Here is a 25,989-nt window from a genome sequence, read left to right as displayed (position 1 = left end):
CCCAATAACATACTCCAATTATCACAAACATACTTGTATGATTTCAGAAGCATAAGCCATCATAAACCTAATCTAAAAACTCACCAAAACACCACTTTAATTTCTGAAACCCACACACTCAAGAACACAAAAACCAGTCAAAAAAACCCAGAATCCAAACATTATATCATAAATTGGAGCTTACCTTCACTGAAGAATCAATCCTCCAAACAATTACTGAGCTAACACCCAAGCTTTCTGTCTTAATTCAACCTTGAAGTTAATAACCTAAGAACTCTTAGAATCCAACCCCAAAACTACATAATCAATTGATCAAAAATGTAATTCAATGCTTACCTATGTTCCTGGTTAGTTTCCTTAACTTCTACTGAGTTAATCTTCCAAAATCTCTACTCAATTCACTGAATTCCAGCCAAGTTCTTCTTGGTTCCTTGTGGTTTCCCTTAGTTTTTCTGTAGTTTTCCTTGAGAGAGAAAAATAGGAAGAGAGAAGGGTCGGTTCTTGATGTTTCCACCACTTTCTATGTTTTGTCTATCTATCCTTAAGCAATTAAGTTAATCCCGAGGGCTCGGGGTACCGAAAGCGTCCCCGAGGGCAAAATGGTAAAATTTCCAATATTCCCACCTAAGCTTCCTAACCTCAAATATATCTCCAATTATTTATTTCCATAACCCGATAACCCAAATAACCATCTAATACCCGAAATACCCTTCGACTTGCCCCAAGTCAAGTATTAGGTCCCGTTGTGACTTTCCCGCTAACTAGCTCCCTAGGATCGCCTCAAGTCGCATGCTGCAGATTTACCCACATAATAATGTGGTCCTCACAATTATAACATATAATCACATTTATGCCCTCAACGGGCTAAAATTACACATATACCCCTTTAAGCTAAACGGGGCCTACATGCATACTAATACTCGTAGACATGCATCTCACATATACATTCATATAACCATACAAGCATGCTTGTCACATAATCATGCATTAAACTACTTAATTTACACATAAACCAATCGTGCCCTCCCAGCACACTAATCCAGGCCCTTAAACCTTATTAGTGATTTTGGGTTGTTACAGAGCCTCTAAGAAGTATGACAATGATCAGAGAAATGAAAAAACCCCACCACAATGCTCTGTTTTAGCCTAAGTAAAAAATGCATTATTTTAGCCTAACAGTGACAAAATCCCACGTCCCAAAGCATTACAATAACACTTTCTTTTCCCTTTTACTCAGTAAAAAATATTCCAAATAGAGACCATCACAGTCAATGCACATGTCAACCTACACATACTTCCAAAAACCAGTACCCCACACCAAATTAATAATACATCAAACTAAAAATAAAACTCACCCACACCAAACACTTTACAGACTAAACCCCATAAAAAGCAACAAAAACCATTTCATCACATATATAACAAAGAGAAAACTAACTTACTGTACTAAGGGGGTTCCTCCCAAGGAAGGCGCCGGATATGCATTGGTGACTCTTCCCCTTCATCTAGTTTGGTCCGTCTTCCTCAGGGTTTGCTTCATCTTCGTCTTCCTCTGGTAAGATGTCGAACACCCCTTGTGTGTCCCCTGGTGTTGACCCGAATAGAGAGAGAGAGAGGGAGAATTTGAGTGTTTGATTTTTGGGGTTTCTATTTTTGAAGGAATGGGTTTTAGTTCAAAAATGGTTTGTGTCCCCTGGTGTTGACCCAAAGAGAGAGAGGGAGAATTTGAGTGTTTGGTTTTTGGGTAAACTGTTTTTGAAGGAATGGGTTTCAGTTTTATGGGTTTTGGGTTTTTTATTTTTTTAATTTTGTTTTATAAGTTTTTGACAAAAATAAATGGGATTTATTCAGAGTCGTACACGTGTCTTTTTTTCCCAGTTAACAGAGTGGTAGTGATGGAATTGGCCAAATCAAAATGTTTGGTATTTAATCCGTCGAAAAAAAGATGTGGTATATAAGTGTATAAAACAGAAAACATGTGGTATTTATGCCGCAAAAATCCAAAATGTAACGTTCGACATTTTTGCCATCGAAAAAATAGATTATGTATATAAGTAAACTCGAAAACATAATGTATTTATGCTGCAAATACCCATTTTTTAAAACATTATAGTGAAACATAAAAACATAACATCAAAACTTTAACAGCGAAACCATCATAAAAAAAATTATAAAAGTAAAGTTCAATATATATTCATCTACATTTTATGATTATTATTTTACTATCTTCATCTCTTTACATGAAAAGTGTGTAGAAAATGGAAATTCTTGTTTTTAACGATTTTTTTTAACTTTAACGGAATATTCTAAATATTTAACGAAATATGCTTTTAAAACTAATTAAAAATAGATATTATTAGTTATATTAATAAAAATTCAAATATTAGAAAATATCTTTATTATAATAATATTTAATATAAGACTACATATTTAATAATTGTTATCCCCAAAAAATCCAGAGATGACGTGGTGAATAAAAAGTGACACGTGGCATCACAAATCAGGGAAAAATGATGAAGTATTGAAAAAAAACTGATGAGCAAAAAAGATAGGTCCAGGACCATAGAAAGTAAACCAAGCCTAAACCCCCTAGGGGTGGTTGGCCTGACCCCAACCCCTAGGGGTGGTCGACCTAAGCATGCCCAAGAACCCCTTGGGGTGGTCGGCCCGCCCTATCCTTCATAGGGTGGTCGGCCTACACTCCCAAAGACACTTCACTGGGTAAAACTCACACTCGTTCAAACTAAGATCAACATGCCTAGCACTCAGCAGATCAACAGGCCTAGTACTCAGAGGATAAACGGGCCTAGCACCCAAGCTCTAAAAGGGTGTTGAGCCTAGCACCTAAGTCTCATAGACCAATCAAGACTTAGCGTTTTCTTGAGGGTCTCAATCGTTCATTATCAACCATGATCCATAAAAGATAACGGGAAGACCCACGATCTCATAATCATGGGAAGTTGGACACATATCTCCACTCCCAATGATCGTGTACCAAACCATGATCCCTACTCTTACTGATCATGCAACAACCCCTGAGTATTATAAATAAAGGACCCAGGGCTTTGTTTGAAGGATCTCTTTTTCTGGAATTTTTGGGATAGATCTTTTTGACGAGTGAACTCTTCAGTTTGTATTTTTAATTGTCAATCAAGTGATTCAATACTAAAGACTAAGTGAATTAGGTTATTACTGTTCATTAGAACAGGGCTGAACCACTATAAATTCCTGTGTGTTTGTTTAAGATATTTGTACTCTGTTGTATTTCATAATCTTTTCATTCAAAAGGTTTCGTATATTGTACATATGACCGTTGGCCAATTTCACAGGTTAACATTTTGGTGCTTTCATTGAGAGTGAGAAAACAAGAAAACACACTTTCATCAGTTTTACGATGCCTCCAAAATCCAGTTAGACAAAGAAGACGACTCCCAGGGATTCCACCACTCAAGATCCCATCGATCTCGTTAACGAACCTCAGGTGGAGGTTGGAGACCAACCTTATGCAGAAGATCCACCGAATGCTCACCAGGAGGAGATGGTGCAATTACTGGCGAGGCAAGAGGCCTTCGCTGCAGAAATTGCCCCCTAGAGGGCGGCTATGGAATGACAATGACGGGAGATAGATGAGCAGGTCCAAAGGATGATCCAGAGGGAGCAGGAAGCTGGCTGGAGGCACCAGGAGGCTGCTGTGGCCCTTGAGGTGGCTACCTAATTAGCCTGAGCTAACGCTAATGCTGCTGCTCAAGCGGAGAGGGAGGCTTAGGCCAAAGCAGCAAGATGCGAGATAGCACTAACAGGGAGTCCCAGGGGAGGAGTCAAACCCCAAGGACTCTCTTAGAGCCACTTTCCCAGAGACAGGATGAAGAGGCATAGTCCAAGACTGCCTCCTCCATGACTAAGAAGAATAACACTTCATCTCGGAGTAAGAGTGTTACCAACCCGAAGGCCCCCTCCTATGGGGACATGCGAAACAACGCAAGAGATGAGGTTCAAACATTTGAGAGGCATGACAGGAATGGAAATGGCAGCTCAAAGTCTCAAAGTCATGTACGAGGAGAGGCTCTGGGGCAGGGTCACACTGACAAAGGCTAGACGGAACAACACCAATATTGTGTTCGATAGGCTCAGGAAAGATGCACAACCTTAGGATCTGAGGGAGGTCATCAACAGGAAGACCAACGCTTAGGAGGGGGTACCAGGGACATCTACCCCACCGGTAGTGCAGGCTCAAATAGATGCACTCGTCATGGCTATCTTGGGTCTGACAAAGAAACCTTCCAATATCGAGTTGACTCATAGAAGTGGGAGTCCCTTCAATGCTAATATCCAAGTTTCTCAACCACCACCGAAATACAAGACCCCAAAACTCCCAACATAAAATGGGAAGGAGGACCCAGTACGATACATTGGAAAGTTTGAGGATCAGATGGAGTTACTTGGTGTGGAGCATGATTATAGGTGCAGAGTATTCCCTACCACTCTCTCTGACTCAGCTCAGGAATGGTATTGGAAATTCAAACTTGGATCCATCACTTCTTGGGAGCAGTTCAGGAAGGAATTTCGCAAATTCTTCAGTGCCGGACGGATTCAACCAGTTTATGCCAATCAACTAGTTGACATCAAGCAAGGGAAGGATGAATCCCTGAAGGACTACATCCAAAGATTCATCAGAGAGGCAAACCGAGCGTCCACAGTAGTAGATGAAGGGAAGTTCGTTGCCATCTTGGTAGGAATAATTTATCATAGTCCCTTGTGGGATAGCATACACAGGAACCCCATCAACACCTTGTAGGAGTTCCTTGACCAAGAAAACAAATACATGAAGCTAGATGACGCTATCATGAAGGAAGAAAAAGGCATAAACCATCTGACCACTGTCAAGGCAGATAAGAACGGCACAAAACCTCAGGGCGGCAATGGGGGCAACGGTAAGAAGAGGAATACCTCAGGGGTCGAGCAGGGTGGAGAAAAGAATGCTAAGTCAGCACCAGCCAACAAACAGCCTAAGCATCAGCCCTACAGCCCAGGTCCACCAATTATACCATCCTGACTACATCAAGGGCTGAGATTTACTTTACAACATATTAGGAGGTACCATTCCAAAAGCCACCACCCTTGTGCTTGGAAGGAAAGAGAGACAAGAATAAGTTTGTTGTTTCCATAATGATTATGGGCACGACACAAACGAGTGCAAAAAATTGAAGGATGAGATAGAGTTTCTTCTCCGATCAGGAAAACTCTCAAGGTACCAAGTCAAGACCGAAGCCCCGAGCAGGAATCCATAATTCTGAAGGCACAAGAGTCCACCACTGGATCCAACGGCCGTAGACTTCACACTAGATACCATATGTGGGGGGCCCACATAGCAGGAAATAGTACCAATGCTCATGAACGATATGCAAGGACCCTAAGACATGAGGTAGAGGAGTCTTCGCAGTGCATGGCGGTCGAGGAGTGGTCTCCAAAGAATCAAAAGCATGAAAGTGAAACTCTCACTTTTACGAAGGATGATGCCAAGCATGTGAGGTACCCCCACAATGACCCTCCGGTCCTTACCATTCAAATCGCTAATGCCCGAGTGAAGAGATGTTTGGTGGATACGGGAAGCTCGGTAGATATCATCTACAAAACATCCCTTGAGAAGATGAAGCTCACAGTTAAGGACCTGACACTGTGTTCCCAAGTGATATATGGGTTCACGGGAGAATGCTTAGCACCAGCAAGAACTATCAGACTGCCGGTCATGGTGGGGGATGCCCCCAGGCATGAGACTGTGATGACAGAGTTCGTGGTAGTAGATTTCTCATCAGCTTACAATGTAGTGCTTGGGAGACCCCTCCAACTGGCGTTACATGCAACAGTATCTATCTGACATCTATCTTTGAAGTTCCCCACAAGCACAAGGCAAGGATGCGTACATGGTAACTAAAGGGAGGCACGAGAATGCTATAATGCATCAGTGGTCAAGGCAAAGAAAGGACCATGCGTAAACAACATGGTAGTAGCCTGCTGTGATGAAAAGGAAGGAACCGATGAGGTTGTCAACATGGAAGTTGATGTTGAAAGAAACACTATACTGGAGCCGAGGGCTCCTTTTAATGAAGATTTGTTATTATAGAAAGTTTCCCAAAGTGAGGGAAATGACATCGATCCTCTCTTTTGGGATGACGTCATGGGGGTAGGACCATTCGAAGATCTTGACGAAGTCTTACTAGATGAGGAGGACCCGACTAGAGTAATTAAAGTCGAGAAGGACCTAAAGGTGGAAATTAAGGCACGGTTGGTAGAATTTTTGAAGAAGAACCAGGACATCTATGCCTGGTCACATAAAAACATGGTTGGAATTTCTCCATTTGTGATAAGCCATGTCCTCAATGTGGACAAGAACTACCCACTAGTGCACAAAAGAGGAGACTGCTTGACAAATACCGATCTCAAGCCCTAAAGGAGGAGGTTGAGTGGCTCAAGGAAAAAAAATTTATAAGAGAGGCCTACTACTCAGATTGGGTATCAAACCTCGTGCTGGTCCCAAAGCCAAACGGGAAATGGAGAACATGCGTGGACTTCACAGATCTGAACAAGGTCTGCCCCAAAAACTGCTTCCCACTACCCAGAATAGACCAACTAGTCGATGCAACAGCAAGACATGAAATAGCAAGACATGAAATACTCTCATTCATGGATGAGTATTCTAGGTATCATCAAATAAGTATGCACCCTCCTGACAAGGAACATACCAGTCCAGACAGACAAGGGATTGTACTGTTATAAGGTGATGTCGTTCGGCTTGAAGAACGTGGGAGCCACCTACCAGCGTTTAGTGAATGGCATGTTCCGAGACTTGATCGACAAAAATATGGAGGTATATGTTGATGACATGTTGGTCAAGTCTAAAGAAGTTGGAGGGCATGTTCGAGACTTGGAGGAATGCTTTGCAATACTTAGAAAGTATAGCATGAAGTTAAACTCTCTCAAGTGCTCGTTTGGAGTTGGTTCTGGCAAGTTTCTTGGATACATAGTCAATTCACGTGGAATCAAGGCTAACCCCGAGAAGATCATAGAATTGATCGACATGAAGTCACCTACCACAATAAAAGAAGTGCAAAGCTTAATAGGGAGAGTAGTTGCCCTCAGTAGGTTCATATCAAAGTCTACGAACAAGTGTGTCCCTTTCTTTAACTTACTAAGGGGCAGCAAGAAGATCCAATGGATCGAGGAATGTGAGGAAGCTTTCCAAGCCTTGAAGGAGCATCTCGCTCAACCTCCCTTCCTAGCGAAGCCAATATACGGTGAAGTAATATTAATCTATTTGGCAATCACTGAGCAAGTAATCAGTGCTGCTTTGGTAAAAGAAGAGAACACGGTACAATACCTTGTGTACTATATCAGTAAAAGGCTAGTAGGTGCGGAGTCTAGGTATCCCCCTCTTGAAAAGCTAGCCTACTATTTAGTAATCGCCTCTCAAAAGCTGCGTCCATACTTCCAAGCTCGCTCGATCTGAGTCCTAACCGATCAACCGCTGAGATAAGTTCTTCAGAAACTAGAGGGCTCAGGATGATTACTCAAGTTGGCAGTGGAATTAGGACAGTTTGATATCACTTATCATTCGAGGATGGCGATAAAAGGACAGTCATTGGTAGACTTTATAGTCGAAGGCACCAACCTTCAAGACTCTACCTACCAATCGGAGAATGGAGATCCCGAGAAGGAAGAAGATACTTCCGTATGAAAGCTATATGTTGATGGAGCATCAAATGAACACAACTCAGGCGTAGGAATCATACTGATCACTTTGGAGAATCACCGAATCCATTGTGCTCTCAGATTTGGATTCAACGCTTCAAACAACAAGGCTGAGTACGAGGCATTATTAGCAGGATTACGCTTGTCTCGGGATGTGCATGCACAGTCCTTGGAGATATTCAGTGATTCCTAGCTAGTGGTGTACCAGGTATTGGAGGAGTATCAAGCCAAGGGACTTAGGATGGTGCAGCACCTAAACAAGGTGAAGGACTTGTTCAGTTCAAGAGATACTCGATTACATAAGTCCCAAGGGAGCAGAATGCCAATGTTGATGCCTTAGCCAAGCTTGCCAGTACCAAAGACGCGGACACCCTGAATGTCGTTCCCATCGAATACTTGGCAGAAAGAAGCATAGCCGAGCACGAGGCATTTTGAATTATCTATGTAACAACCATTGTGCTTCAATGAATGAATGAATTTAATTTCTTAAGTTTCACTTAATTCATTAAATTTCTTTCAATGAGGGATTGGTCATTTTAGACCTGTCAACCCCATCAGATCATGTTCGATTCTGGTCCTTGAAGGACCTATCGACCCATATGATCCAAAAAAGAGACTGGTCCTAGGACTTTGTCGCCAAATTATGGATCATGTTAGATCTTGGTTCTTGAGGAGCCTATCGACCCATATGATCCAAAAGAGAGACAGGTCTGAGGACCTTGTCGCCAAATTATGATGGATAATGTTCGATCTTGGTTCTTGAGGAGCCTATTGACCCATACGTTCCAAAAGAGAGACAGGTCCAAGGACCTTGTCGCCAAATTAGTGGATCATGTTCGATCTTGGTTCTTGATGAGCCTATCGACCCATACGATCCTAAAAAGAGACAGGTCCTAGAACCTTATCTCCAAACTATTTGATCATGTTTGATCATGGTTCTTGAGGAACCAATCAACCCACAAAATCAACAAGAGAGACGGGTCCTAAGACCTTGTCGTCAAATTATGGATCCTGTTCGATCTTGGTTCTTGAGGAGCCTATGGACCCATACGATCCAAACATGAGAACCATGTCGCCAAATTTATTGATCGCGTTCGATCCTGGTTCTTGAGGAACCTATCGATCCATATGATAAACAAAAGAGACTGGTCCGAGGACCAGTCGCTATTATTTGATCACGTTCGATCTTGGTTCTTGAGGAACCTATCGACCCATACGATCAAAAAATAGATTGGTCCGAAGACGAGTCACCATCATCGGATCATAATCGAATCTGGTCCTTGAGGGACTGATCGATAATTTGATCTAAGACTCGTTACAGGCTTGATTAGACCGTCTAGACCTGGTTGGTCCAACTTAGACACTTCTGTCTACAATCATTATAAAGAGTACACGAGAGATTACATATATCGTGATCAACACTTGCTAAAAAATCTGCATTTGTGTATAGGTATCATTACTACTGAGTATGAAACTATCACCTGACTACCAATGAGGGACAAGCATTTGTTGCTTGCGTCATTGGGTGAAAAGGATAGTACTATGTGTCTAAACGCTCGAAGAAGCAAGGCATGGTCAAGTAGGAAGTAACCAAGGCTTTTTAAACCCATGATCATTTGGGAGCATATAGTACATATCGATCAGGGTATACACAAGCAATGAGGACATGATCTTAAGTACAAAGCAAGCTCAAGTTTTTCTAGGACATTTGTTCAACATATGTTCTGAAAATGCAAAAAACAAAACCAAAAAAGGCATTGGTGAGGAGACTCCTAGCCATGTCCCTTATAGGGCGGTCAGCCTATCACCCATGGGGTGGTCGACCTGATCTGTTTTGTTCATTATACTAGGTGAAGTATCATACTACTCACATTACCATGGTTGTTATCATGAAAAACATAAAAGGGTAAGGTTAGTATGGCATGTGAAATACATGTGTTCAGAGTATACTGATACCTGAACCAATGAAGGTTGTGAGTTGATATACTTAGTAAGCATTGGAAATAAAAAATTTCAATCAATACACTGAGTACTCATAACAAAAAAGCATAAAGGCATAAAATGTCATATGTAAAATATTGTCAAGTACAATGTGCCCTACCAATGGCATGAAAGGAAAGACATAGTAAAAGACCAAAAGAAGACTAAATAGGGCGAGGAGTATCATTTGAAAGACCACTCGGAGTCTCGGAAGCCTCACGAGCCAGACACTTCCTAAGCTCCTTCGCTCGCGTCTTCTCGGGAAGGATATCCTAGTTTAGATCTTTGTTGGACTTCCAAATCAAGTAAAGGCAAGAGAAAGCTATCTCTGAATACTCCTCTCGAGCCTTGTCCAGGGCAGCCTTGACATCTTGCTCCTTCTCGACAAGAGCATCCTTCTGCAGTTGGTCTATGTCAGCAATTGGCTTCTCTTTCTTAGATTCAGACTGTTGCTGATCGGCAAGTTTACCCTCCATCTAGGTTATCATGAGAGTCAACTCGGTCACTTCCTGCTGTTTGAGCTCCACGATACTGCGAAGGGTGTTGATCTCTTCATCTTTCAAAGAAATGTCCGCATCCCTAGAGCCAAGAACGCGCCTAAGGTCCAACACCTCCTGGTGGACAACTTCAAGCACAGAACGAAGGTTGGAAAGTGTAGAGGTATACTCTACAGACCTATCATGGACATGAGAGACCAGCATCAGTGCCTGCAAAAAACATACAAGTGTTAGATAAACGTCGACACACAAGCTAACGAGACAAGAAGAGAACTATAAATGACTCACACTCTGAATGTCAAGGAGTGACTACGTTAGGATGGTGCTCAAGTCCTCATTATTAATCCCATTAAAATCCGTTGTCGTTTGCTCCAGATGAGACGATCGGTCCATGATGGCACCTAGATTCTGTATAGCACACTGGTGTGGCTCAGATAAGGGAGCAGGTGCAGAACAGGAGGCACCCGCATCAGTGAAGATGGTGTTAGAGAATATATTTTATTGCTCAATAGAAATGGTAAAACCAAAATACAACTATATGCAAAAAAGTACAATGGACAAGATGATAGATAAATAATTTTACAACTCAATGACCAACAATACAAGTAAATATAGAAATAAGAGAAAGAAGAGAATTGTAAGAACTAAAACTCTAAAACAAAGGATACAAATAAATATGTAAATAGAAAATAGAAGAAGAGGATTACAAACTCAAAACAATAATAATACAAGTAAATAAGAACAAAAGAATGAAAAATCAATGAAAACACAAACTCTCATACAACCAAAGTGTGGAGTAGTAGGATCACCAACTTGAACAAGGTTCAAAACCTTTGTCCAAAAGCTTATTTCCTCATATTCTCTAAGCACTAAGGGATCTCTCTATGAAATAGCTCTCTGGAATTATCAAGCCTCTATGGTGTATTTTCCAGCCAAGTGCTTTGTGGATGGAAAATTAGTGTCTTACAAGTGAGCAATAGGCTCCTATTTATAGAGTTTGAGATACCCTTTGAATTTCAAATTCCACCAACCACCATGGTTGTTACCAATGATTGATTGGATGTTTATGGAATTAAAAATGAGATTTGGGAGTTATTTGTGTTTTTGGAGCCGTTCAAAAAGGTTGGAAAAAACTTAAATTCTGGTCAGTCAGCACCTGTGGCCGCGGCCACGGGCATTGCTAGCCGTGGCTGTGGCTCTTTGTCCCCCAGGCCACGGCCAATGCCCAATTTCAGCACACCAAATTGTGCTGTTTTTCCAAACGGTTCCAAATCACTCCCAATTGATTTCGTAACCCCCAAAGCACATTATTGGGGTTAAAATCATATCTCTAATAGCCATTTTACATATGGCTTTAAGAAATTCATTTCAATATTGTGTAACAACAAATCTATACAATAATGGGCAATATTTGGAAGTTACAAATTTGTAACTGAATTTGTAACACCAAATATGTTACATATTTGGATATTCACATATATCTAAATATTGTAACTCTCTATTATATGTTACAATATGTGACACTCTTTGTCACATTTATTTAATCTAAAATATTATATTATAAAATAATATAATATTACATTATATTATAAATAATATAACATTCCCCCACTAGATTAAATAGTTATCTATTGTAACACTTATTTAATCAATCAAGCATTATATTAAAATATAATATTCTCCCACTTGATTATATAATCACTCTCTATAGAAACCTTTGTATTGGTGCATAAAGTAAAATGTCTTTCGACTTGAATTTTACCTTAGTGTAATTATCACAAAGATTGTTGAAATTTTGGTTGCCAAAGCATTGAACCACTATCCCTTGATAACAAACCGGTGATAGCACACACACCTTTGCTATGTTCACTTGAGACCTCAATGTCTCGCTTTTGCACCGTTAATGGCCATGTGCACATTCCATTCATAGAATTTTCTTGAGAATGACTCCCAATTCTCATGAGGGGCGGCACCACCCCTAGGTCTATATAGGTAGAACTCTTACAGAATTTTGTTACCCTAAAATACTTTTCTTTTCAAGATCGAGTTCTATTAAAAAACCTTTCGGTTTTAACCCTCATTTTGGTAACACACTAGTATTCATATCTCAGATGGGACAAAATTTGAGTACTACTATTATTCACTTTACTGACTTGTTATTACCTATTGAACCTAATACTAGTTTGGTTACTAGTATTAAGATAGTTTAACATCAACCATGAATCTCTTGAGGGAGTCTAAGTCCCATCCCTTGAGATGTAGAAATGATTCCATTTGAGTAATTTCTTTTCTCATGCATGCATCCTTAAACACTCTCATTATTTCATTCAAACTTTGTTGCTAGCCATAGTTTGATTAAAATAGTTACCCCCTTTAAAATAGTGATTTTGACCATAGTCAACACTCCCACTATTTTATGGTTTAATATCCAAGATAAACATTTGAATATTAATTCTAGAAACCTATTTGTTTCTAAAATTCTTCTTTATGTTTTAAATTGAGTCCTTCTTGAATCAATAACTTTAGACACCAAACAATAACTTTAGACACTAAACATGTCTAGATTTTTCCATTCTATACACATATAGCCAATGTGATTTAGAATGTGGAATTCCCAATCACCTATTTGATGGGATGACCAAATTAATCAATAATTATCAACAAAATAAATTGATTAACTTTGGAACATGACCCCCACATTTCTCACATAGTGATAATCACTTTAAAATAGAAATCTCTTCATTTCTATTTAGTCTTTTATCCTCCAAGATAAATCTAGACTTATAATTCTCAAAGTTCATCATGAGTCCTCTAAGCCACATGATAAACTCTCAATAGATCAAGATAAAAACCTCAATGTTTATCTTGATTTATTTACTTGCTAAAGCAAGGCATACTTCTTTCAAAGCAACTTTCACATAGTTTCTTTCTTTTATGTATTTCACAAAATAAAAATGTGAACACAAATGTAATGTGAGAATTTCTCAAACAAATAATCACATTATGTGTAATGCCCCGAATTCTTTGATGTGTTTAACGGCGTGAACAGTAGGCCGGGAGGGCCATACTTGCTTAATTGTGTTATTAATTGATAAAATGCATGTATGTGTTGATTATATTATGATATGATGCGAAATGCGTGCATGTGAGTCCATATTTCTAATTACAGGGGTGTGATGGTAATTTGGCCCGTTGAGGGTAAATTGATTATTTGTACGCATGTTGGTGACATATTATGAGACCACATTATGATGTGGGTTTGCTCGAGCCATTTGACATGAGACGATCAAGGAATGTTAATTATCGGTTCGGTCATAACAGGCTTAAGCTCGGGGTGAGTCTCGGGGTGTTTTAAGGATTAGAGTGTTACCGGGCATTAAAGGGTAACGGGATGTGAATTATTGGTGTTTGAGAATATTGAGATTAGCGAGAGTTGGGAAGCGTTAATTATGATTAACGGGATTAGTGGAATGTGCCAAAATTACCCTTGAAGTGGTTTTAGAAGCTTTAAAAGACCTAGGGGTATTTTGGTCATTTGGGATTTGGATATATATGGTTTTAGATGGCTGTAGAAACCGTACCAAACAGAACCAAAAACAGGGTTTTCTTCTTCTCCTTCCCGTACCTTCTCCTTCATTTTTCTTGTGAGTTTTTGTGATCTTGTTGAGGATTTGAGCTTGGGAGCTAGGCCTTGGTACTTTGGGAGAGTGTTCCACTGTGGAAGAGCACCATAACCTGAACTTGAGGTAAGCTTTTAGCCATTAGTTTCCATGTATGCTCTGTTTTCGTTTTAAGATTTCAGCTCTTGATTTTGGTGTGGAAAGTTGGAATCAAGGGGAGTTCTTGTGGTGTTTTACTTGGGTTATGATGGGGGAGAGTTATGGGTGATGTTTGGAGGTTTAAATGGGTGTTTGAAAGAGGTTTGGGTGGTGTTTAAACTGAGTTTGAAGGGTTGGTTCCAAGAGAAATCGTAGGGGAAGAAAAATAGGGGTTTTGGCTGAACTAGAGCTTGCGCCGCGGCATGGACAGGGTGAGCCGCGGCCCTTGGGGGCTGCTGGGTTTGGGCGCCTCTGTTTGAGGGGTGGGCCGCGGCATGGCCAAGGAGGGCCGCGGACCTTAAGGCATTTTTGGCCAAAATGGAGTTTTTAGCATGGGGATTCAAGCCTAAGGCCTCGGGGTTGAACCTACTACCCGGTTGAGTAGTGTTTGATGTCCCGAAGGTTAGGTTTTGGTTTGGGAACCTTTTATTATTCAATTTATTGATGGAATCCCATAATTTGGTTATGACTAGGTAACCGCTAAAGGACCAAAAGGTTGATCGTTCTCAGGGTTGTTCTTTTATTCATTCTTGCTCGAACCGGAGGTAAGAAAACCGCACCCCAAGTGTGACATGCATGGATACTCGTGAGGCATGTTGGTTGTGTAATATGGACATGGATTGAATATAGAATGTTGGGCATATGTTGCTCACTTGTGCATGATACTGACTTATTAGTCAGGTTTGGCAAAGGTGCTAGTATCAACTGTGAAGCCGTGATTTATTAGTCAGGTTCGGCAGTGGTACTGGGCACTGGTCACGTTGCACTGACTTGTTAGTCAGAATTGGCAAAGGTGTTAGTATCAGCTGTGAAGCTGTGACTTACTAGTCAAGTTCGGCAGTGATACTGGACACTGGTCACATAACGCTGATTTATTAGTCAGAACGGCCATAGCGTGGATCACGCAAGCCAACAGAGATTAGATCTAATCGACTATTAGCATTGAATGACTCAAAGAGCATTAATGCAAGACCGACCCTGAGGGTCGATGATTGAGATAAGCACTTGGAGGCTAGTGGCTTACCTAGCAGCCACTCTCCCTCTTGAATCATATGATGCTCACTCGCTTGTTGGAGAGCTTTATGTTCAGTGTGATTATAATGATAATCATTTGATAATGTTTATGAAAAGTATTATGTTTTCTTGCTGGGCTTTGGCTCATGGGTGCTATGTGGTGCAGGTAAAGGGAAAGAAAAGCTCACCTAGCCTTGAGTGGAGAGCTGATGTGGTGATGTGTACATATGCGGCCGCTTGACCACCACGGCCAAGGAGTTCTCAGAGGAACTAGGGGGTTTACCCTATTTTTGCCGCTTAGGTCGGCGGGATTGTAAATTTAAAACAGTAGTGACCTTTTTGTACTGAGAACTACTTGTAAATGTTTTGATTAGCTCTGCAGAGCAGTTTGTAATGAAAATCTCCATTTCCTCTTTATTGGTTTTTATACCTTAACCTGTTGATTACACTTAGAGCATGTTTTTGACCAAAGGACTCGGGTAGCGAGTCAAATTTCCGGTCCACCGTTCACCGTAACTGTTCTAGGGTAACCAGGGCGTTACATTATGGAATAATAGGTCTACACTCTTACCTATTATTTTAACAAGTTCATTTTGAAACTTTGCTAATATCTCACACAAATGTCTCATAGCAAAATAAAGAATTATCATGGAATAATACTTTAATTTTATTGATAGCTTTCAAGAGTACAAGCTTTATTACATGAAAATAACAATTTTCCAACAATGCAATAAACATGGTAATCATGCTAGGATCTCTTCTTCCTTTTCTATAGCATTTACCTCATTCTCATGTGGGTCCTTTCAGTACCCACATACTCTAGCATAGTGCCTAAATTTTCCTCAAACAAAACAATGACTTCTCACGTCTTTGAATTGTCCATGATCTTTCTTTGGACCTAAAGGGTTCCGACTACCCTTTTTGTTGTTGTTTCCCTTGGGATGCTTGTGTGAAACCGCATTGGCCTTGGAAGTCTCATATTTAGACTCATTCACACCCTTGTCTCTTATTCTCGATTCCTATTCAATTCTTATGTGTTTTTGGATCTCTTCCAAAGTGTAATCCTCATTCTTATGGAGGATTCTTTTCCTATAGTTCCTCCAAGTTGGTGGTAATTTTTCCACTATTGCACCAACTTGAAAGGCCTCGGGAAGCTCAATCTTGAGAACTTTCAACTTGTTCACAAACACTTGTAACTCATGAATTTGAGGTAAAAGAGTTTTCCCATCAATGAAAGAAAATTCAAAATATTGAGAAATTAAGAACTTTCTTGTACCTTTTTCCTCGGCCTTGTACTTACTCTCCAAGGCGTCCCAAATCTCCTTCATGGATTTAGTATTAGTATAGAGGTCATATAGCCTATCAGATAGGGCATTAAGGATATGACCCCTATAAAGAAGGTTGTCATCTTCTTTCTTCCTTTTTTTCTCCACCACATCGGGAGTGTCTTTGTCGGATGGCTCGGCTAGAGGTGACAAGGATGACTCAAGGATGTAGGCTGTCTTGAGTGTTGTCAAAAGGAATTTCACATTGTCTTGCCACCTAGTGAAATTGGATCCATCAAACCTATCCAACCTCACTAGGTCTTGGTTCATGATCTTGATGGTCTCAACTTCCATTGAAACAAAAAGGGTTAAGCTTTTGATTGTTAGAGAAAATATTTTATTGCTCAATAGAAATGGTAAAACCAAAATACAACTCTATGCAAAAAATTACAATGGACAAGATGATAGATAAATAAGTTTACAACTCAATGACCAACAATACAAGTAAATATAGAAATAAGAGAAAGAAGATAATTGTAAGAACTGAAACTCTAAAACAAATGATACAAATAAATATGTAAATAGAAAATAGAAGAAGAGGATTACAAACTCAAAACAATAATAATACAAGTAAATAATAACAAGAAGAACAAAAGAATGAAAAATCAATGAAAAACATAAACTCTCACACAACCAAAGTGTAGAGTAGTGGGGATCACCAACTTGAACAAGGTTCAAAACCTTTCTCCAAAAGCTTATTTCCCTATATTCTCTAAGCACTAAGGGATCTCTCTAGGAAATAACTCTTTGGATTTATCAAGTCTTTATGGTGTATTTTTCAGCCAAGTGCTTTGTGGATGGAAAATTAGTGTCTTACAAGTGAGCAACAGACTCCTATTTATAGAGTTTGAGATACCCTTTGAATTTCAAATTCCACCAACCCCCATGGTTGTTACCAATGATTAATTAGATATTTATGGAATTAGAAATGAGATTTGGGAGTTATTTGTGTTTTTGGAGCCTATCAAAAAGGTTGGAAAAAACTGAAATTTTGGTCAGTCAGTACCTGTGGCTGTGGCCACGGGCATTGCTAGCCGCGGTCGTGGCTCTCTGTCCCCCAGGCCGCGGCCACCAGTGCTCCTGGCCGTGACCACTGCCCAATTTCAACACACCAAGTTGTGTTGTTTTCCCAAACGGTTCCAAATCACTCCCAATTGATTTTGTAACACCCAAAACACATTATTGGGGTTAAAATCACATCTCTAACAGCCATTTTACACATGGCTTTAAGAAATTCATCTCAATATTGTGTAACAACAAATCTACACAATAATGAGCAATATTTGGAAGTTACAAATTTGTAACACCAAATATGTTACATATTTGGATATTCACATATATCGAAATATTGTAACTCTCTATTATATGCTACAATATGTGACACTCTTTATCACATTTATTTAATCTAAAACATTATATTATAAAATAATATAATATTACATTATATTATAAATAATATAACATCCCCCCACTAGATTATATAGCTATCTATTATAACACTTATTTAATCAATCAAACATTATATTAAAATATTATAGATGAGAGGAACCGGTGTAGGCATGGATGGCTCTACCTCTGCGACAAGACTAGACGCTAAAGGAGTCGAAGAAGGCACCTCGGGAGGAACCTCCATTATCAACTCAACCTCAATCCTGTCCCTTTTAGCCGCTCAGACAGAAGGACTGGCCTTGGTGGGAGTCGACCTCTACTAGGTATGTACAAAGTCAAACATGTCTGAACCTGAAAAAGAAGATCAAATGTTAGAAGGATATCAAGCACAAATGAATCATAAAATAAATGTGATTAAGTGTCAAACCTTTTGAATGAGATTCAGGCTCAAACATAGTCTCATCAAAGTCATCCGAAGCAAGAGATGAGTACACGACAGATGCACTCGCCTCATCACCCTCTTGTCCAGGTAGCACAGGCAAAGAAGGTACCTCCTTGACATGAATAGGTCCTGGGGAGTCTATGGCGTTCACAGGCTCTGGACCGTCTTCATCTGGAATATCGACTATAGTAGGAGGAGACAACTCGACCTTCCTAAGGTTATCTAAAGTAACGAGGGTCTTGACATTCTTCTCCTCAAGGGTCATGGAAATCAATGCCTTAGACCTAACTGTCATAGCCTAGGTTGGGAGCGGTCTATAAAAAGGCCCGACATGCTTAAACTTGGAGTAGTTGGCCTCCTCATCCTTAGTGAAGAAAGAGTTGTTGGCATATCTAAACGCCTTGTTATTTCCTGAGATCTCTTCTAAGAAGGTGTCGGTACCCTCGCTGATATAATGGTGGAAGGAAATACCCCGAGTTGCGCTATGAAGGGTTCGTCTTCAAGTCAAATAAGTAGTGGATCTCGTGAGGCCCTGGAGCAGCCCATTTTCTGCAATGATAGATAATGTACAATGCAGATCTCACCAAGATCACATTAGGAGCCAGTTGAGAAGGACTAATACCAAAATAATCTGCCATGCTATGGAAGTACGAATGAAGAGGAAGTAGGGCGCCAAACTTGATGACAGAACGTGTCCAAGTGCACATACCCAAAGGGGGGTCCTCAGCTCTATCATTTGGACCAAGGATAGTAATAGACATGCCAAAGAGGTCAAATGTCTTCCTTAAGTTCTTTACATTCTCTTTAGTCATGTTAGAGGCAGCCCCCTTGAACCACACAACCTCGTAATCTGCAGGGTGAGGCTTCTCAACCGGTTTCCATATGATCTCACTGGCCAAGGTGGCCCCAGAATCTGATAAATAGAATTCTTTTTGTCGTCTCTTCTTTTGCTGCACACCTGGGGAGACTTTCTTGCTCTTGGAAGGAGGGCGAACCACCTTAGGTCGGAATATGCGAATAGAACACTCATGAGGATGATTAGCATGAAGATGAGAGCCTTCAGTGTGTTATCACTAAGAAGAATAGTGACGGGGAACCTGACTGGTATCCCGGTGCAAAGGGTGTTGCAATGAGTCTCGTTGACCTAACATATCCTGCTGAGAAGGATGACTTTCCTGAGATGTGCCTTGAGAGTTGCGGGGCATACTATGCTATCAAGAGATCTAAGAAGAGTCAGGTGAAGAGCCCTGAGTGATGTGCCTGGCAATATGACGATCATCTTTGGAAGGTTTTCGAGTTGTCTATTGTACTCTCGCCATTAGGCTACACCTTTTTAGGAAGTCTTCCTCACTGAACAAATATAAAGCAAAGCGAGGGAAAATCCTTTTGTAATGCCCCGAATTCTCCGTTGTGTTTAACGGCATGAACAGTAGGCCGGGAGGGCCATACTTGCTTAATTATGTTATTAATTGATAAAATGCATGTATACGTTGATTATATTATGATATGATGTGAAATGCATGCATGTGTGTCCATATTTCTTATTACAGGGGTGTGATGGTAATTTGGCCCGTTGAGGGTAAATTGATTATTTATTTGCATGTTGGTGATATAATTTGAGACCACATTATGATGTGGGTTTGTTCGAGCTATTTGGCATGAGACGATCAAGGAATGTTAAATATCGGTTTGGTCATAACGGGCTTAAGCTTGGGGCTCGGGGTGAGTCCCGGAGGTTAGGTTTTGGTTTGGGAACCTTTTATTATTCATTTTATTGATGGAATCCCATAATTTGCTTATGACCAGGTAACCGCTAAAGGACCAAAAAGTCGATCGTTCTCAGGGTTGTTCTTATATTATTTCTAGCTCGAAACAAAGGTAAGACAATTGCACCCAAAGTGTGACATGCATGGATATTTGTGAGGCATGTTGATTGTATAAATATGGACATGGACTGAATACAGAATCGACAAAAGTGTTAGTATCAGCTGTGAGGCTGTGACTTATTTGTCAGGCTCGGCAGTGTTACTGGACATAGGTCAGGAAGTGCTGATTTATTTGTCAAAACGGCCTTAGCGTGAATCACGCAAGCCAACAGAGATTAGATCTAATCGAATTTTAGCATTGAATGACTCAAGGAGCATTGATGCCTGACCGACCTTGAGGGTCGATGAACAAACAGAGCCTGGAGGCTGGTGGCTTACCTAGCAGCCACTCTCCCGCTAGAAAAGAGAGCTTGGAGGCTAGTGGCTTACTCAACAGCCACTCTCCCGCTAAAATCATGTGTTATTCATTTGTTTGAAAGCTTTATGCTCAATGTGGTTATAATGATAATCATTTGATAATGTTTATGAAAAGTATTACGTTTTCTTGCTGGGCTTTGGCTCATGGGTGCTATGTGGTGCAGGTAAAGGGAAAGAAAAGCTCACCTAGCCTTGAGTGGAGAGCTGATGTGGTGATGTGTACATATGCGGCCGCTTGACCCCCACGGCCAAGGCGTTCTCAGAGGAACTAGGGGGTTTACCCTATTTTTGCCGCTTAGGTCGGCGGGATTGTAATTTAGAACAGTAGTGACCATTTTGCACTGAGAACCGCTTGTAAATGTTTTGTTTAGCTCTGCAGAGCAGTTTGTAATAAAATCTCCATTTCCTTTTTATTGGTTTTATACCTTAACCGTTAAATGCACTTAGAGCACGTTTTTGACCAAAGGACTCAGGCAATGAGTCAAATTTCCGGTCCACCGTTCACCGTAACTGTTCTGGGGTAGCCAGGGCGTTACACCTTTTCACCCTTTCCAAGAACTCCTGGGGAGTATGCTTGCTTACAGACTTGTCTGACAAAGAGGAGCTGGACATCTGCAACAAAGGAAAAATAAAGAGTAACATTAGTAAGTGAACATAATGAAGCCTATAGCTGGGGGCATATCCATGAACTAAGGAGCAAAAATGAAGAAATAAGGGGAAGGATCTATATAGGAGGTTTGCCCAATAAGACTAAGCTCAGGGCGACCACCATAGGACTCCCCTAGATTTGGAAAAATTGATTGAAGTCTTAAAGAAGGGGGGGGGGATCGGCCTAGTGGAACTAAGACTGGACCGACCACCCTGAGTCCCTAAGATAACAAAATGTGAAAGTAGGGGAAAAGGTGGTCGGCCTACCACCTTAGGCCGACCACCCTAGGGATGTAGACCTTAGAAAAATGCTAGAGGACTAAAGTTCAAGTCTCCAATAAATTGTACAGTACAAGGAAGACCCCAAAGAGATCAGTAAAGGAGGAGAAATTTTTTTTAGGGTCCCAAGTGGTTGGCTTATGCTTGGGGCGACCACCCTGGATCCTTGGAAGTCGCTTAGTTAAGTAAACCCTAGGGGTAGTCGGCCTAAACCCTAATCCCCTAGACCTAGAAATCGCATAAGGCAAGGGAAATGAAAGGGAAGTCCTAGAGATGGTCGGCCAACCCTAGGGGTGGTTGGCCCATAATGGAATTTACATCCCTGGAAATCGTCTATGTCTGGATCTGAAAGCCTAAAAATTTCCAGACCAAGGGAACCTAAGAGTGGTCGGCCTAGGTCAGAGTTTTACAAGTCTGAAATCACCAATGCTAGGGTTTGGAACCCTGGAAATCGCCAGGCTAGTGAATCTCAAAGAAGTGGTCGGCCTAGGGTTTTACAAACCTAAAATCGCCTATGCTAGGGTTTGGAACCTTGGGAATTGCCAGGATAGTGAATCTCAAATAAGTGGTCGGCCTAGGGTTTTACAAACTTGAAATCACCTATGCTAGGGTTTGGAACCCTAGAACTCGTCTAGGTTAAGGAAGTTATAGAGAAATCGTAGAATTGATTCAAACAAGTCAATTGTTTTGGATCAAAATAATACAAAACAAGGAGATTCAGACAGATTCATCAAAGATTAAAAGTATTTTTTCTAAATCTAAGCACATTTAAATTAAATGATGTAAGGATTAGGAGAAAATAGTTACCCATGTAAAGATCTGAGTTTGATGAAGAATTGGAAAAATCATGCTTGGAGAATCCTATAGCTTAGGCGCACAGGGCAAAGAAGTGAGAAAAGAGGCCTACTTATAACCTCTCAGGCTAACCATATATTTTTAGGAATTCAAAATCCTTGAAAAATATCTAGTATGGTTAAAATTTCAAATTCCTTGAAAAATATCTGGTATTTTTAGGAATTCAAATTCCTTGAAAAATATCTTATATTTTTAGGAATTCAAATTCCTTGAAAAATATTTTGTATTTTTAGGAATTCAAACTCCTTGAAAAATATATTATATTTTTAGGACTTCAAATTTCCTTGAAAAATATATTATATTTTTAGGACTTCAAATTTCTTTGAAAAATATATTGGATTTTTAGGAAATTAATTTTCCTTGAAAAACCTAATTATTTTTAGGAATTAGAATTATCCTTGAAAAATTCTTGCTGAGCAAATTATTGATAGTTGATAAAAGTACTACGTAATGTCGTGAGGGACTTTGGTGTTAAAGTACTGTTACGATATGTTTTTCGGGCCAAGATCAAATTTACCGTAATGTTGAACACATTACGATAAACTTGAGGGGCAAATGTTATCCCTCAAAAATCCAGAGATACGTGGCGAATGAAAAAGAAGCACGTGGCATCACAAATCAGAGAAAAATGACGAAGTATTGACAAAAGACCAATGAGCAAAAAAGATAGGTCCAGGAGCTATAGAAATTCAACCAAGCCTAAACCCCCTAGTGGTGGTCGGCCTGGCATTGGCCCCCTAGGGGTGGTTGGCCTGACCCCAACCCCTAGGGGTGGTCGGCCTAAGCATGCCCAAGAACCCCTTGGGGTGGTCGGCCCACCCCATCCTTCATAAGGTGGTCGGCCTACACTCCTAAAGACACTTTACTGGGTAAAACTCACACTTGTTCAAACTAAGATCAATAGGCCTAGCACCCAGTAGATCAACAGGCCTAGCACTGAGAAGATCAACAGGCCTAGCACCCAGAAGATTATAGGCCTAGCACCCAGATGATCAACGAGCCTAGCACCCAAGCTCTAAAAGGTCGTCGAGCCTAGCACCTAAGTCTCATAGACCAATCAAGACTTAGCGTTTTCTTGAGGGTCTCAATCGTGCATTATCAACCACGATCTAGAGAAGATAACGAGAAGACCCACGATCTCATAATCATGGGAAGTTTGACACATATCTCCACTCCCAATGATCGTGCACCAAACCACGATCCCCACTCTTACTGATCATGCAACAGCCCCTGAGTACTATAAATAAAGGACCCAGGGCTTTGTTTGAAGGATCTCTTTTTCTGGAATTTTCGGGATAGATCTTTTTGACGAGTGAACTCTTCAGTTCGTATTTGTAATTGTCAATCAAGTAATTCAATACTAAAGACTAAGTGGATTATGTTATTACTGTTCATCAGAACAGAGCTGAACCACTATAAATTCATCTGTGTTTGTTTAAGATATTTGTACTTTGTCGTATTTTGTATTCTTTCCGTTCAAAATATGTTGTGTATTGTACATACGACCGTCGACCAATTTCACAGGTCAACAATAATTATATTAATATAAATTTAAATTCAAAATTTATAAACATAATATATAATACAAAACTAAATATTTAATAATTATATTAATATAAATTCAAATGTTATAAAATATTATTATGATAATAATATATAATTGTATTTTTTTTTACTAATTATATGAATTCAAATATTATAAAATATTTTTATTACAATAATATTTAATACAAAACTAGATATTTAATACTTATATTAATATAAATTTAAATATTATAAAATATTATTATAATAATAATATATAATACATAATCTTAATTTTGATTAAAAAAATTATGGTTTACACTTTAAAAAGTTATTATATATATTATATATATATTTTTAAAAACCATAAACAATGTTTTGGTTTAATTTTTCTTTTAATATGTTTATGTCAGTCTTTTTTTATATATAATATTATTTATTTATTTAAAAATTATATGACAATGATACAAATTTAATAAAAATAATTAATAAATTCTATAAATAAAACTAAGCAACCTTGCATTGTACATTGTTTGTATCTAGTATATATATATATTCATATATAATTCATGATTATTTCAAGGGAATATTTTATATTTCTTTATGATAATATCATTGTTAAAGTTTATATATTTTACTATACCACTCAAATTGATTTTGCTATAAGCTATAGTCAATCAAAAGTATAAAATGGCTTTATGAGTTCTAGTTCACACTATCATTTTATTTTTACCATATTGCACTTACCTCACACTTTGAGGAGAAAATACTTAAGTTTTGCACTTTGTAGCTCTTAAATACCTATTTTTTATGCTAAAATACCTCCCGTCAACAATTCTTGACAACTGCAGGTACCTAACCGTTAACTCCCAGGTAAGTGCCTATGTAGCAGCACGTGATTGGTCCACACTATTTATTTTTTATTTAAAAAATTCATTTAAATATTATAAAAATTGAATAAAAAATCATTTAAAATCCAAAAAGCATTAAAAAAATATTAAAAATTAAGGATATGAAAAACTAAAAAGAAAATTAAAACAAATAACAAGAAAAACTAAGGGCCCGTTTGGTAAAATTTTTGTTTTTGAATTTTTTAAACACAAAAATAGAAATATTATTTTATTTTTGTTTATTTATTTTTAAAAAATAAAAATATGTTAGGTAACTATTTTTGTTTTTTGTTTTTAAAAACAAAAAATAATAAATGCGTTTGATAAATTTTATTTTTATTTTTTGTTTAACAATATAAGGTGTTGATTTGAAGAAAAGAAGAAAAAAAAGTAAGGAAAAATTGAAAACGGTTTAAAAAAAAATTTGAAAGTGAAAAAAATTATATTTTCAAAATTTAATAAATTTTAATTAAAATTTTAAAAAATAATAAATAAAAATAGAGTTACCAAACACATTTTATGTTTAATTTTCAAATTTTTAATTAATTAAATAAAAAACTATTTTTTGAAGTGTTACCGAACAACACCTTAATATCTTTTTTTGTTTCTTTTTCTTTATCTTCTTATTCTCAATTCTTCATCTTTAAGGACGCTCAACCTCGTCCATTTTACATTTACCTTCTTTCCCTTTCTTCTTCTTCTCTAGAGCATCGCCAGAGTTCTGGGGCGAGGTGGTTATGCGCCGTCGAGGTGCAATTCTGGTGCGACAGAGACGACATTTGCGATGGAGATGAGCTTCACAAGCTTTAGATCTGCTCCATTTTAGGTTTGAAGTGAACAGGGAAGACAAATAGACAACGGGCTTCAGGGACGAAAACCTATGTACTTTTTTTTTTTTTGGTTTCTTGGATTAATAGGATCGGTAGAGGTCAGATCTGGGGTTGGGTTTGGCTAACGTCGAATTAGTCTGGAGCTGGGTTTGTCTAAGATCGAGACCTTGGGTTGGATTTAGGGGAGGATGAGGAGACCAGAGAGACCAACAAAGTCCGAAAGGTTAGGGAGGAGGAATCCCAAGCAGTAGTCCGACGAAGGGCCTAAATTTTTTTTTCCTACAACTTTTTTCTTTTGCTGCAATTGTGGGATTAATAAGTGTTTTGAAGATGATTAGAGCAATAGCTTGACGATGATGAAGTGATGTTAATCTGAAATGTGTTGATTTGTATTTTTCTATATAATTCTGGGTTTCGATGGTACCTCTGCCTGAATAGTGCCATCGGATTTTGGGATAGAAGATGACAGAAAAGAAGGGGGTATCGGGGTAGGGAAGAGAGAAAGAGAA

Source organism: Humulus lupulus, chromosome 4 (assembly GCF_963169125.1).
Source record: "Humulus lupulus chromosome 4, drHumLupu1.1, whole genome shotgun sequence".
In the NCBI taxonomy this organism is placed as follows: Eukaryota; Viridiplantae; Streptophyta; class Magnoliopsida; order Rosales; family Cannabaceae; genus Humulus; species Humulus lupulus.
This window is presented reverse-complemented; position numbering follows the sequence as displayed.